The sequence below is a fragment of the Somniosus microcephalus genome, chromosome 13, assembly GCF_052327205.1.
Source record: "Somniosus microcephalus isolate GS21.2 chromosome 13, FLI_Smic_1.0, whole genome shotgun sequence".
In the NCBI taxonomy this organism is placed as follows: Eukaryota; Metazoa; Chordata; class Chondrichthyes; order Squaliformes; family Somniosidae; genus Somniosus; species Somniosus microcephalus.
In genome coordinates, this window is record NC_140999.1 from 114,480,047 (window position 1) to 114,494,895 (window position 14,849).

Sequence of the window (14,849 nt, forward strand, 5' to 3'; positions counted from 1 at the left end):
AAGGATATATTGGCCTTGGAAGGAGTGCAGCGCAGAGTCACCAGAATGTTACCAGGGCTCCAAGGGTTAGATTAGGAGGTGAGATTAAATAAACTAGGCTTGTAGTCCCTGGAATATAGAAAGTTAAGGGGTGATTTGATTGAGCTTTTTAGGATTTTGAAACAATTAATGTACAGCAAGATTCCATAACCAACAAATAAAGTGAATGACCCAGTAAACAGTTTTGGGTGGTGTTGGTTGAAGAAGGAATTTAAGCCGGAACTTGAGGAGAACTCCCTGCTTTTCTTCAAAAAAAATCTCCAAAGGAAGAGGCAGACAGGACTTCCATCATCTGAAAAATGGCACATCTGACAAAACAGCTCTCCCTCAGCACTGAACTGAAACATCAGCGTAGATTCTGTGCTGAATTCTTGGACTGAGGCTTGAATCCAGAAACTTATGACTCAGAGGTGAAAGTCCCACCAACTGAGTCAGGCTGACATATAAAATGGCGAGAGAGAAAAGGTTTGTGACAGATAGAGAAGGGTTGGAGGCCAGAAGTCAGCAAGGAATCACATGTAAGACAACAAGTGTTTTTCTTTTATCCTATCCAGGGGTGTATGAGAAGTATTAGAAGGGCCTCACCAGAGTTGGAAGCAGATAGGACTTGGGCTTCATGGAGATCTAAAGACGCCATTATCACTGGTCACTGTGACAACAGTGATATCCACAGTTAACAGACTCCAGTATCACCAGCAGGACCAGTGGCGTAGAAATTCGTCGGCGCTTAATTTTGGACCGCAATATGTGCCCGAACTGGGAGGCCTGAAGTTGGCTCGAAATTGGGCCTCAGGCCTAGTCTAACTATTCTGGGTGAGCTGCCGGTGCATGTCGGGCCTCCACAGGCAGCTTGCTCTTCTGCTGGATCCAGTTTTGGGCTATCTGATTTGCTGGCAGCGGTTTCAGGAAAGTGCCGGTGACAGGGGCAGGGGAGGACAGCGGGAGTGGAATTTACCTTTTTGGTACTGGCTGTTTGCTAGGCTCCATCCATGCCAGCAAAACCCGAGCCTGGATTCTGATCCACTCAGGGCAGCCCAGTTCCCAGTGGGGGTCTATAAAAAGGTGCTGAGCTCCTCATTAGCATATCAAGGATCCCTAACACTTGTTTTAGGTGCTGCCTCAGATGCCTGAATAATGTGACTGCATATAGTGACACCACTATTCCCAGTCAGAATGGAGATGATTGGGTAATTCCCCATCAATCACGCCTGGAGACTGCATTGCTGTAAGTGACTGGGATTGATTTTATGCAGATAATTTGTGTGAAACTATCCTTCACTCACTACAATTTTCTTTAGAAATAATCAATTTGTGTTATGTAACTACCCTTCACTCACTACATTTTGTTGGAGAAATCACCCTGCTTTTATCAGGAGAAGTTGCTGTAGTTTTGGCCATGAGTCCTGTATGCTGTAGTTCATAGAGACTCTTTTTAAATAGACTCTGTAGACTGCTGTAGTGCGCTGTTTAAATAGACTGTTTCTGAGTAAATAGACTTTGTTTGAGTCTTGCCATAAGTCCTGCCCCTCCTCCAATTCACTGGCTGGCGCAGTGGTTTCCACAGACACTCCGTATTGGGTCGGATGTCTTTGAGGTGTCCTTGAGGCGAAGAACGTTGGTTCCTGGAATTGGCCTTCGTTGCTCCTGTTTTATGGCTGTAAAATAGGCGCTGCAAGGTCCAATTTCAAGGCCACTAGTAATTCCCTGCAGAATCAGGGACTATTATGAAGATATAAGAACTGGTTTGAACTCACAACTTGTTGTTCTGTGATATGGAGAAAAAGCCAACAGCTGCAACCAACATGACAAGAGGAAATAAATGGATACACACAGGGATCAATTAACTTCGGAAACGATGAACTTGAGAAGCATTTTATGTCCATCGACCATTAAATGATGCTGGGAGCTGAAAGGACCCATAACTTTCCTGAACTGCTGGGGCCTATTGTAAGCAAGCACTTGGAAACTGCCGGCTGTCAGACTTAATTAATAGGAGCAGAGAGTATTGCAAACACTAAACTTCATCATCTCTTAACCAGCTGAAGGTTGTATGAATTTCTTCAGCACCTCAGACCAAAGCAGCAGAGGATTTAGTTATTTCTTTGCTCAGTTTATTGATGCATTTTCCAGTTCTACATACTTGCGATTTGAATTTATCGGGCCTGTGTGGATGGCATCAAACAGGACCTGCTACCACCTCCTAACTGCTCCTACTTCAGTGCAGGCCATTCAATCCTAGTTGTAAAGTTAAGATGGAGATTGTTAGTCATGGCATTGATATAAGCAATTTATTGAAACACAGGAAAAGCATATTTCCTATCAGGAAACAGCCCAAGCCATACACCATGCTCCAAACCGCTGTGCTGGACACTGCATTAACAATAGACATATTAGGCCCATTGCATGCTGCATTGGAATGTACACACACCAGGAGGGATATGGACAGGTCTGGTTGGCTAGCTGGGCGCCATCATTTTCTAACATCTGGCTGTCTTGTGTGTCTGTTGTTTCCAGGAGACTGCGAATAGATGCGAACTAGTACATGACCTTCTAATGTGAGATAGCTGTCGCATTTTTGACCCAGAATCCATTGAAGGAGTTGGCAAGGGGAGAGGCGGAAGGTGCACTGCAATTGCCCAGTGAGTATCCTCCTTTTTTTGTTACTGATACTGTGGTGTATGTAACTTGTTCCACCTTAAGAGAACTTAAACCTGTTCCACCTTAAGAGATGTACTACTTTCTCTGGCTGCTGTATACGGTAATACCGGTGGTGACCACACCGGTATATAAGTGCTGTGTAGTAATTTGCTGAGTAGTTCAGCCCTTACCTTCGACTAGTAAAGACCTGTTAAAGTTATTCTTGTGGTCTGTGTGCAGTGATTCATATTAACCATAACTGGAACACACAGACTTAACAGTGGCGACGAGTACGATCTTACCCTGCAGCAGAGATACATCCAAGGCAGTTTAACGGGCGTCGAGAAGAGGCATCCGCCCTCATCATCCTGCTGAGAAAAGACTCGGGTCTGAAGAGCAAAGGAAGAATCCTGACACGAAGCCTTCCATCAGCGACAGGCAGTGATCATCCCCTCTACCACGGTGGTGGGTAAGCCGATCAGCGACGAGCAGCAAGTCGGCCACGTTGGCTGTGGAGTAGGGGAGGGAAAACGGAGGATATAAGGGTGGAGAACTCGACCACGGCCAGGGAAAAGAGCCGGACAGAAGTCGGGGCCAGAGGCGCTGAGACTGGGGCAGCGTAAGGCACGGGAGCCGCGGTGAATGCAAACGCAGCCGGTGGGGGAAGAAGACAAGCGCGGGAAACCGCCATTTTAAAATAAAAGAAAAAAAATAAAATAAAAGAATACTTTTTTTTTGTTTCTCAAGAAGATTGCAAGGATGCCTAAGCGTGGTAACATCAACGATTTCGAAGCCGATGTTGAAGATTGGGCCACGTATGTAGAACGCATAGAAGTTTATTGTAAAGCAAATAAGATATCAGATGAGGATAAAGCACTAACCTTATTAAACTTAATGGGTGCGAAGACATACGGGCAATTGAAACACCTTCTATCACCAGAGAAACCGACGGATAAGACTTTCGCGGATATTGTTACCGTCCTGAAAAATCATTTAAGCCCCACGCCGCTGATGCTAGCGGAATGATTTAAATTTTACAGCAGAAAGCAGCTGAAAGATGAAAGCAATGCTGAATTTTTAATTGAATTGCGTAAGCTAGCAAAGTACTGTCAGTTTGGAACAGGACTAACAGATGCGCTAAGAGATAAATTTGTGTGTGGATTGTTAAAAGAAGAGACACAAAAGCGACTGCTTGAGGAGAATGAGCTGACGCTTGATAAAGCTGTCGCTATGGCAGCATCGCACGAAGCCGCAGCGAGAGGCACGGCGGTATTGCAGCTACGGTCACCGGAACTCAGCACAAATCAAATGGTCTTGGGTACAGTAAAATGATATCGTTGTGGAAAGACAATGCACGATCAGAACCAGTGCTGGTTCAAAAATAAGGAATGCAGAAAATGTGGCAGGCTTGGTCACATAGCTAAAGTGTGCCGGTCAGGAGAGAAGACCAGCAACAAAAAGTCACCGCAGGGAAAGTACAGAAAGGTACACAAGGTGACAGAGAACAGTTCGAACGAACAGAAGTCAGATTCAGACGCCAGCAGTAATGAACTGGGTAGCTTAAGAGTACACAACGTTGGTAAGGAAGCAGACCTCCAGACAATTTGGGTCACACTTCAGATAGCAGGAGTCCAAGTGAAGATGGAATTGGGCACTGGGTCGGCATTGACGGTCATGAATAAGAAAGATTACAAAAGGTTATTCCAACATATTCCCCTACGGGATACGGAGATTGTATTGAAAACATACGCGGGGCAAAGAGTATACCCCATCGGAAAGATAGAGGTAAAAGTGGTCCACAAGGGCAAAGAAAGCTGAGGAATGGACTTATATGTGCTACCTGAAGGAGGTCCACCACTACTGGGACGGGAGTGGATTAGAAAAATGAATATGGACTGGCATTCCTTAAAAGCACTAACGGTAGATGCCAGGGAAACAGATGTCAAACCTAAACGATTGTCCAGAATATTGGACGATGCTAAAGAGGTGTTCCAGCAGGGACTGGGAACACTGAGAGGAATTACGGCAAACATCAAGATTGAAGAACATGCACAACCAAAATTTTTCAAAGCCAGACCGGTACCCTATGCGATACGACCTGCTGTGGAAGCGGAGCTGGAAGCGCTAGAACGTTCAGGAGTACTGTCTAAGGTAGACTGGAGTGAGTGGGCTACGCCCATTGTTCCCGTGATGAAACGTCCTTCGAGCAACAAGCCGGGAGAACCAGGGAAGGTTCGCATCTGTGGAGATTTTAAGATCACTGTTAATCCGATGCTTCACACGGTGCAGTATTCGCTTCCGCGGATTGAGGATATCTTCGCTTCATTGTCGGGCGGGATACACTTCACCAAGATAGACCTGGCGCAGGCGTAGTTACAGATGGAAGTTGAGGAAGAGTCACGCCAGTACCTCACGATCAACACGCATAGAGGCTTGTACTGGTATAATAGACTGGTTTTTGGAGTGGCATCGGCTCCAGCAATTTGGCAGAGGGCCATGGAGCAGGTATTACAGGGAATTCCAGGCACACAATGTTACCTGGACGATATTCTGATTACAGGAGAGGGTGACGAGGAACACCTCGCAAATTTGGAACTGGTGCTCATCAGATTGAAAGAATATGGACTTCAAGTTAATCGGCAGAAATGTGAGTTCTTTCAGAAGCGGATCTCGTACTGTGGCCATGTCATTGACCAGGAGGGACTTCATAAGTCTCCTGACAAGATCAAAGCGGTTGTGAAGGCTCCCGCTCCGGTTAATGTATCTCAGTTGAGGTCATTCCTAGGATTGATTAACTATTACCATAAGTTTCTGCCAAATTTATCCATGGTACTGCACCCGCTGAACGCTCTTTTGCAGAAGGGAGTACCATGGGAGTGGAGCAAGGACTGTAAGAAGGCCTTTCGCAAAAGCAAGGAATTGATAACCTCAGAGGAAGTGTTGGCTCATTTCAACCCAACACTGCCTATTCGTTTGGCTTGTGATGCTTCTCCATATGGTATTGGGGCAGTACTCTCACACAAGTTGCCAAATGGCACGGCGAGGCCAGTCACGTTCGCATCCAGAGCATTGACCTCCGCTGAGTGCAACTATGCTCAGATAGATAGGGAGGCTCTCAGCTTTGTGTGGGGAGTAAAGAAGTTTAATCATTACCTGCAGGGCCAAAAGTTTACGCTTCTGACAGACCATCAGCCGTTGGTATCCATTTTTAACCCTAAGAAGGGTGTGTCGGTGATGACAGCACAGAGACTCCAGAGATGGTCTCTTTTCCTAGGGGCACATCAATATCAGACAGAATTCAAAGGTACAAAGCAGCATGGTAATGCTGATGGGCTGTCGCGCCTGCCACTACCTGAAGAAGAGGAGACAACAAAGGTTGACCCTGTTGAGTTATTTCACTCGACCATCATCAAGTGTTTACCAGTCACCAATGCAAGTATTGAAAGAGAAACCAGGAACGACCCGACACTGTCCCGAGTCTATGAGGTGACAGTGAAGGGATGGCCAGCACATGGTGATTCTCTGTTACCGGCATTCTCGGCAAGACGAGACCAGCTGTCCGTCTGTCAAGGAACATTGATGTATGGAACGAGAGTGATTATTCCTCCTAAGTTAAGGGAAAGATTTCTAAAGGAACTGCATGAAGGTCATCTGGGGGGAGTCAAGATGAAAAGCCTTGCTAGGGCTTATGTGTGGTGGCCGGGTATCGACCAACAGATAGAGGAGCTGACGAAAAGCTGCTCAGGGTGCCAAAAAGTGCAAAATGCACCTCCGATTGCACCGCTGCGTCCGTGGGAATGGCCTTCAGCCCCATGGCAACGCGTACATACTGACTTTGCTGGTCCATTCATGGACTCCATGTTTCTAATTGCGGTGGACTCACATTCTAAATGGCCAGAAGTGATCAAGATGACTACCACTACTTCAGAAAAGACAATTGCGGTGTTAAGAACGATATTCGCAAGGAACGGATTGCCAGAACAAATATGTTCCGACAACGGACCACAGTTCGTGTCAGAAGAATTCCAAAAATTCTTAAAGAAGAATGGGGTGAAACATTATACCTCTGCCCCATATCATCCGGCTACAAATGGGTTGGCCGAGAGATTTGTACAAACATTCAAAAAGGCAATAAAGGCCATGAGCGAAGATCAGATTCCACTACAACATAAGGTGGACAAGTTTCTACTGGCATATCGAAACGCCGCTCATGCAGTGACAAACCAAAGTCCTGCCATGATGTTTTATAACAGGAGGTTGCGGTCCTGGTTGGACTTGTTAAAACCAAATGTGTGGAGGGAAGTTGAAAACAAACAGTTCCAGCATATAAATAACAAGACCACTCGGAGTTTCGAGGTAGGACAATCAGTGTTGGCCAGGGACTATGGAAACGAGAAATGGCAATCCGGAACAATTCGGGCCAGACAAGGACCCCTGATGTACACGGTAGATGTTGGTAAAAATGTAATACGGCGTCATGCTGACCAACTGGTAGAATCGAGAGCAAGGGTCGAACCCATGGTTACGACAGAGACAACCGTGGAAGAAGTTAGTGAACCTGAAGCATCTACCTCGGCAGTGAATGTACCTGATGATGATGTCCAAGACATAAGAGACCAACTAGAGGAGTCACCTCAGCAACAAGAATCAGAGACCCCTGAAAGGCGTTATCCAACTCGAATCAGGAGGCCTCCTGAGAGACTGAACCTTTGAACTGTTTCTACATGAAGTTGTATATGTATATATGTTATTATGTTATGTTAAATGGGGATATAACTGTTAAGCTAAAAAGGGAGGATTGTGGTGTATGTAACTTGTTGCACCTTAAGAGAACTTAAACCTGTTCCACCTTAAGAGATGTACTACTTTCTCTGGCTGCTGTATGCGGTAATACCGGTGGTGACCACACCGGTATATAAGTGCTGTGTAGTAATTTGCTGAGTAGTTCAGCCCTTACCTTCGACTAGTAAAGACCTGTTAAAGTTATTCTTGTGGTCTGTGTGCAGTGATTCATATTAACCATAACTGGAACACACAGACTTAACAGATACCCTTGCTCTCTCACTCAGTAAAACAGCATGCAATTCACAACACTAGCATTCTGCACAATATATCTGCATCTTCTTTCTTAGAAGGCATTCCATTCTTGACTCTATTGTAACTCATCTCCCTTTTCTCGTCCAAATGGTCTTCTCAAGATGAGATGGTGGCAGCCAGACACTGCGAACTTCACAGCAGGTTGTATCACACACTCCACCTGAAGTAAGTACCATCACCGATCTTAGTGCCTTGGGTACTTGGTTAATTTGAGGAGGGAGTACCAGGTTAAGAACCCCTCACAGTTGGAGGTGGGAGTTTAGGAACAGTAAGTTGTTGCCCAGGGGCACAGTCCCAGCGTTTCTCTCTGTGTCGGCAAGATATTTGTACTTGCTGGGCCTGCCTTCAGAAGGGATATGATTGATGAGCAAAAGGCCTTCATGACGTCTTTTGAACTCCCCTGCTCTTCTTCGAAATAGTGCCATAGGATCTTTTACATCCACCTGAGAGAGCAGACGGGGCCTTGGTTTAACGTCTCATCTGAAAGATCACACCTCCAACAATACAGCACTCCCTCAGCACTGCACTGGAGTGTCAGACTAGATATTGTGCTCAAGTCTCTGGAGTGGGTCTTGAACCCACAGACTTCTGACTCAGGTGAGAGTGCAACCACTGAGCCATGGCTGACACCTAATCACAGCTTACAGGGTCAAGAAGGGCAAGGATGATGGTGGGCTTAGTTAAATATAACACAACACAATTTGAGCTTTGCTTCTTTTTAATGAGGACTTTTTTGGGAAAGGATCATTTTAAGGTAGCAATTAGATGTAGGATGGTATAAAATGGCAGGTGAGGTACAGTATAAGAAAGACTTGCATTTATATAGCACCTTTCACAGCCACTGGACATCCCAACATGCTTTACAGTCAATGAAGTACTTTTTTGAAGTGTAGTCACTGTTGTAATATAAAGTGACAGCCAATTTGCACACAGCAAGCTCCCACAAACAGCAATGTAATAATGACCAAATAATCTGTTTTTAGTGATGTTGGTTGAGGGTTAAATATTGGCCAGGACACCAGGGATAACTACGCTGCTCTTCTTTGAAGTACTGCCATGGGATCTTTTACGTCCACCTGAGAGAAATAACGGGGCCTCGGTTTAACGTCTCATCTGAAAGGCGGCACCTCCGACAGTACACCACTCCCTCAGCACTGCACTAGGCATGTCAGCCTAGACTTTTGTGCTCAAATCCTTGGAGTGGGACTTGAACCCCCCACTTTCTGACTCAGAAGCAAGTGCGCTACCCACTGAGCCACAGCTGACACTCTCATACAAAAGGACAGCAAGCTGCTTGACAGAACATGGAGTGGTCGTCATTCTTGTACAATTGTGCAGGGCTTGGTTGGGAATTACCTAAATACATTTTCATTGAGTATCGGTTGCTCAAATCTTCCTGACTCCATCCTCGACCATTCTTTCTGCTCTTTGTGTTGCAAGGTTATGCAGCACGCAGTAGACTGATCATTTTGGGCCTTAGAGAAGCACTATGCCTCAGTGGTCCAAGCTGTAGCACTTTGCTTCAGCATCCCAGTGGTGTGCTCTATGTAGTGTCTGAGTATAAATAATACACGGACTGCAGGAGAACAATAATAACAGGTATTTACTAAACAGAGGGTACTCTTTTATTTGGACCCAAAAAAAAAACCCAATTCAACTGTAAATAAACAAAAGTTCAACTAAAGCTTAACAAATCAAATTAAAATTTGGTTTTCTGTGTTGATGATGCACTCCAGTCCCCGCGGCGCCCATCGGTCACGGAAATACTCAAGCGCACCGGCGGACACCGCGTGCTCCATCTCCAGGGCCACCCGGGCGCGAACATGGCCGCGGAAGAGATGCAGGCAATCCGGCTGGACGACCCCCTCGACCGCCCGCTGCCTGGACCAATTGATGGCTCTTTTAGCCAGGCCCAGGAGCAGGCCCACAAGGAGGTCCGCCAACCTGTCCGCTCCCCTCCGCACCGGGTGACCGTAGGTCAAGAGCGTGGGACTGAAGTGCAACCAAAAATCGAGGAGCAGCCCCTTCAAGTAGTGAAAGAGGGGCTGCAACCTCTCACAATCCATATAAACGTGAAACACGGACTCCTCCAGGCCGCAAAAAAAGCAGGCGGCCTGGGAGTCCGTGAACCTACTTAAAACCTTATTGCACGGGACCGCTCCGTGCAACACCCTCCAGGCCAAGTCCCCGATGGAACAAGGGAGGACTCCTGCATAGAGAGCCCTCCATTGGGGACCTCCGCTACCGCCGGTCGGCAAAACGCCACGCCAAGGCGTGTCCGGACGGTAGACGAAGATGGCAAAGTGGAGAGTGTGCAGGAGCAGCCCGTACAGGAAACCCCTCCGCGCGGAATGAAAAGGCACGGAGGGTATTTCCTCGAGACGGCTCAAGTTGTGAGGCGCCGGTCCCCGAGGGGAGTTTCGGGGCCGGGCGCCGATGAGGAATTCCGTCCGAACGGGGGTAAGCTCGGACGGGATCGCCCCACGTGCTTGAGCCGCCTCGATACACCTAGTGGAGTCGGGGCCCAGTGCCGCTTTTACCGATTCGATGGTTTCGACCGCGAGCCGGACGTTGGCCCAGGACAGGCGCCGTGCCAGCTCCTCCGGCGCCATCCAGCCCGCTCCTCCGCCATCGAGCAGGTCCCCGACTCTGGTCACCTTGCCAGCCACAGCCCTACCCTCCGCCAGCCGCCCGAACCCGTGTTCGTGGAGGTGCGGATTCCTGAGCAGCGGCTCCCGAAGGAGAGCCGCCGCTCCTGACGGGGGAGAGCTCCGCCTGGAAGCGACGTAGTTCCAAACCCATAGTAGTTCCTGGTAGAAGACAGGCAGCTCCCGCAGGCCGGCACGCCTGCTGCCCACTTTCGCAAACAGGAGCTGCGTGTCGTAATTGAGGCCATGCAGCTGGCGGAAGAAAAACGTCGCCAGCGCACACCATCTCGGAGGATTCTCGACGTACAGGTATCTCTGCAGCGTCTGAAGACGGAAAGTCGCAGCCTGGGTGCGAAGGCACACCAGCGCCTGACCGCCCTCCCTAAGCGGGAGACACAGAACAGCGGCAGAGACCCAGTGCTTCCTTTTGTCCCAGAAGAAGTCGATGAGCTTCTTCTGAATCTTGGCGACAAACGCAGGGGGAGGGATCAAAGTGACCAACCGGTACCACAACATGGCGGCCACCAGCTGGTTTATGACCAGCGTTGGCCCCTGTAGGACAACACTCGGAGCAGTCCTGTCCAGCGTCCTAGGCGAGCGGTGACTTTGGCCTCCAGCTCTTGCCAGTTCGCCGGCCAAGCATCCTCGGCAGGGCTAAGGTAGACTCCCAAATAGAGGAGGTGCGTGGTGCTCCAGGCGAAAGGCCTGAACTCCTCCAGCAGGGAGTCCACCCGCCACTGACCCACCAGGAGTCCGGAACATTTCTCCCAGTTGATCTTGACGGAGGATGCGTCCGAGCAAATCTGCTGGCATTCCCGCATCCTCCGCAAGTCAGCGGGATCCGTGACCATGAGGAGCACGTCATCGGCGTAAGCCGAGAGGACCACCTCCACGCCCGGCCCTTGCAGAGCCAGTCCCGTCAACCTCTTCCGCAAGAGGCGCAGGAAAGGCTCCACGCAAATGGCATATAACTGACCGGACATGGGGCATCCCTGACGCACCCCCCTCCCGAAGCGAAGGGGCGCCGTCAAGGACCCGTTAACTTTAATCAGACATTCCGCGGCGGCATACAGAAGTCGGATCCGGGCGACGAAATGCGTCCCGAACCCGAATGCGCGCAGAGTCCCGAAGAGATACTCGTGATCCACCCTGTCGAACGCCTTCTCCTGATCCAGGGAAAGGAAGGCGACCGACAAACCTGCTCTCTGGGAGTGGTGGACCAGGTCCCGGACCAGATGGATGTTATCGTGGATGGTCCGGCCCGGGACCGTGTAGGACTGGTCGGGGTGGGTCATGTGGGCCAGCACGGTGCCAAGGCGAGCAGACATGGCCTTGGCAAAGATTTTATAGTCTGTGCTGAGGAGGGAGACCGGGCGCCAGTTCTTAAGGAGGCGGAGATCGCCTTTCTTAGGCAGCAGGACAATGACCGCCCTGCACCAAGAGAGGGGCATCTCCCCGGTCGCCAAACTTTCCCCCAGGACCCGCGCGTAGTCGCCCCCCAAGACGTCCCAGAACGCCCTGTGGAACTCCACGGTCAGCCCGTCCAGCCCCGGGGACTTTCCCCTAGAGAGCTGGCGGAGGGCGCCGGTCAGCTCCGCCAGACTTAGCGGGGCGTCCAATTTTTCGGCGCCCTCCGGGCCAACCTTCGTCAGGTCCTCCCACAAAACTCTGCGCGCATCCTCGCTGGACGGATCCGGAGAGAACAGAGCCCCGTAATAGGCGCAGGTCTCCGCGCTGATTCCCTCCGGATCCGAGACCAGAGATCCGTCGTCGGCCAGCAGCCCCAAGAGCTGCTTACGGACCCCCCGTCTTTTTTCCAGTGAGTAGAAGAAGGGGGAGCCGCGGTCCAGGTCCCGCAGGAGCTGGATCCGCGACCTCACGTACGCGCCTCGGGACCCGACGAGCTGCAGGTCCTTCAGCGCGCCCTTCTTCTCTTCGTACACCTTCCGCAGGGCCGGGTCCTCGACGACCTGACTGAGACGGGACTCCAGGTCGAGCACCTCCTTCTCCAACCGCCCGACCCGGGCCTCCCGCCTCTTGGTCGACCCCTTCGCGTACTCCTGACAGAAGAGACGGATGTGAGCCTTGCCCACATCCCACCATAGCCTCAAGGAGGGGAAGCCCCCCTGCTTCCTTCTCCAGTCGGCCCAGAATCGACGAAACGAATCCCGGAACCGTGCGTCCTCCAGCAGCAGGTTGTCAAAATGCCAGTACACGGACACCCCCCGCGCGTGCAGCAGAGCGAGCTCCGCCCACACCAGGTGGTGGTCCGTGCACGGCACCGGCCGCATGGAAGCTGCCGGAACGCAGGAGACGTACGCCCGGGAAATGTAGAGGCGGTCGATTCTGGACCTTCCTCCCCCAGACCTCACGCTAGTGAAGGCGCTGGAGCCGGGGTGGAGATTTCGCCAGACGTCCACCAAGTCGAAGGACCCAACCAGGTCCCTCAACTTCTCCATCGCCGCCGGGCTTCGCGGGGGACCCGAACGGTCCCTCGCCTCGAGGGTGCAGTTAAAATCCCCCCCGAGGATGACGCACTCGCCCACGTCGATGGAGCCCAAGAGAGCGGACACTTCTTCGAAGAAGCGCACTTGCTGCGCACTGGTCTGAGGGGCGTACACGTTCACGAGATGGAGCGGCACGCCCCCCAGGCGAACAGTGACCTGGAGCAAGCGGCCCGGCACGTGCTCCTTGACCCCCAAGATCTCCGGCTGAAAATGCGGGGCCAGCAAGATAGCCACCCCGCTGGAATTGTTGGAGAGGTGACTCATGCTGACCCCTCCTTGCCACTCCAGGAGCCACGTGGCTTCGTCTCCCGGAACGGTGTGGGTTTCTTGCAGGAAGCACACCGCATACTTCCCGTCCCGAAGGACCGAGAAGTTATTGAATCTGCGGCGCGCCTCCCTGCTGCCGTTGATGTTGTGGCTGGCTATGGTTATCTTCATGTCAGAAGCATAGTGCAACCTCTACCTACACCTAACGGGGGGAGGAAGCGCAGCTGCTGGTCAGCCGCCACTTCCTCAGCAGCCCAGTGAGAAACGTTGTGAGCCGACGCAGCTCGAGCGGGTTCACACCCTCGTCCGCGCCCATGATCTTAACGGCGGCGCGGACGGAATCGATGAGCAGCGCCAGCTCCGACCACCTGTCAAGGGCCAGCCGGACCTTATTGCGCTGACCCAGGCACGTGGCCATAAAATCCCGGAGTTCCCTTACGGAAATGAGGGGAGACTCGGCAAGGGGCACGAGGTCATCCATCGCCACGTCGGCGCTGGAGTCCGAATCGTCCTCCGTGCCCGTCACCGAGTCCCCATCCTCCTCCAGGGGGTCGTCACCAGCGGCCGACCCGTCCGCCGCGCAGTGCGAAGCGAACGACTCGGCCGCTCCAGCCAGCCCCGCCTCTGCCCGGATCCCACCCCCAGGATCGGCGGCAGAGGATTTCTCCCTGGGCTCCTCTAGGGGTGCCGGGCCAGAAGACGGCGGCGGTTCAGAGCTCCCCTCCGCCCCAGACGCCGGAACGACCGGAGAAACCGGGGAGAGAACAATTTCCAGCTCCTCCAGTACGTCCGGCACCAGAGACGCAGCCAGGGGGCCATCCTCCTCCCCGCCACCAACCTCCGACCCAGCGGACGGGGGGTTTTGAATTAAAAGCTCTACCAGGTGGAGCATCCCCTGGGAGACGTCCGGGTCGCATTGGGCGAGCTCATTATCCTCGAGCTCGCCCGACCCAGCCCCCAGGCTGCCCGACCCGGCGAGGGGTAACGGCACCGATAAAAGGTCAATTTCAATTACTGCCGCGGGTTGTTCCGCAACCCCCCCCACGGGCAGGGTCTCATCCCCATCCCCGGGAGGCACGTGCTGGACAGACACATCTGCCTCAGCCTCCCGAGGGACAGGCGACCCCTGCCGATCGCTGGTGATGACGACAGTGCTGGGGGGGGGGGCGGCGCAGTACCCGCGGCGGGCGACGACTCCCCCTGCTCGGAGGGACCTTCCTCCTCCCGGTCCTCCTCCTCATCCAGGGGGTCGCGCCTTCTTTTTAGCACGGAGGGAGCGAGGGAGACCTCCATGTCTGCAAAGGCCTCCTCCTCGACGCCCTCCGGCGGAGCAGGTTTGTCGGGTTCCTCGGGCCCGAGCCCGGCCGCAGGTATTGGCATTACCGCTGCGGCGGTTGCGGCCACAGGCTCGGGCACGAGGCCCCTCCCGCTCACATCTGCCCTGATCAACTCCGCGAGGAGCGCGGGTGTAAGGGGCTCAAGGGGCAAGGGCTCGCCATCCACGGGGGGACCCGCCCTAAGGTGCTTCTTTTTTCCCCGCGCCTTCTTTCCGGCCGGACACGCTCCCTCCCCCCCGCCGGAGGCCTTGGTGGCATCGGCCCCCGACGTCAACCGCGCATCAGACGTACTTGACGCGCGGGCAGATCCGGGGGGA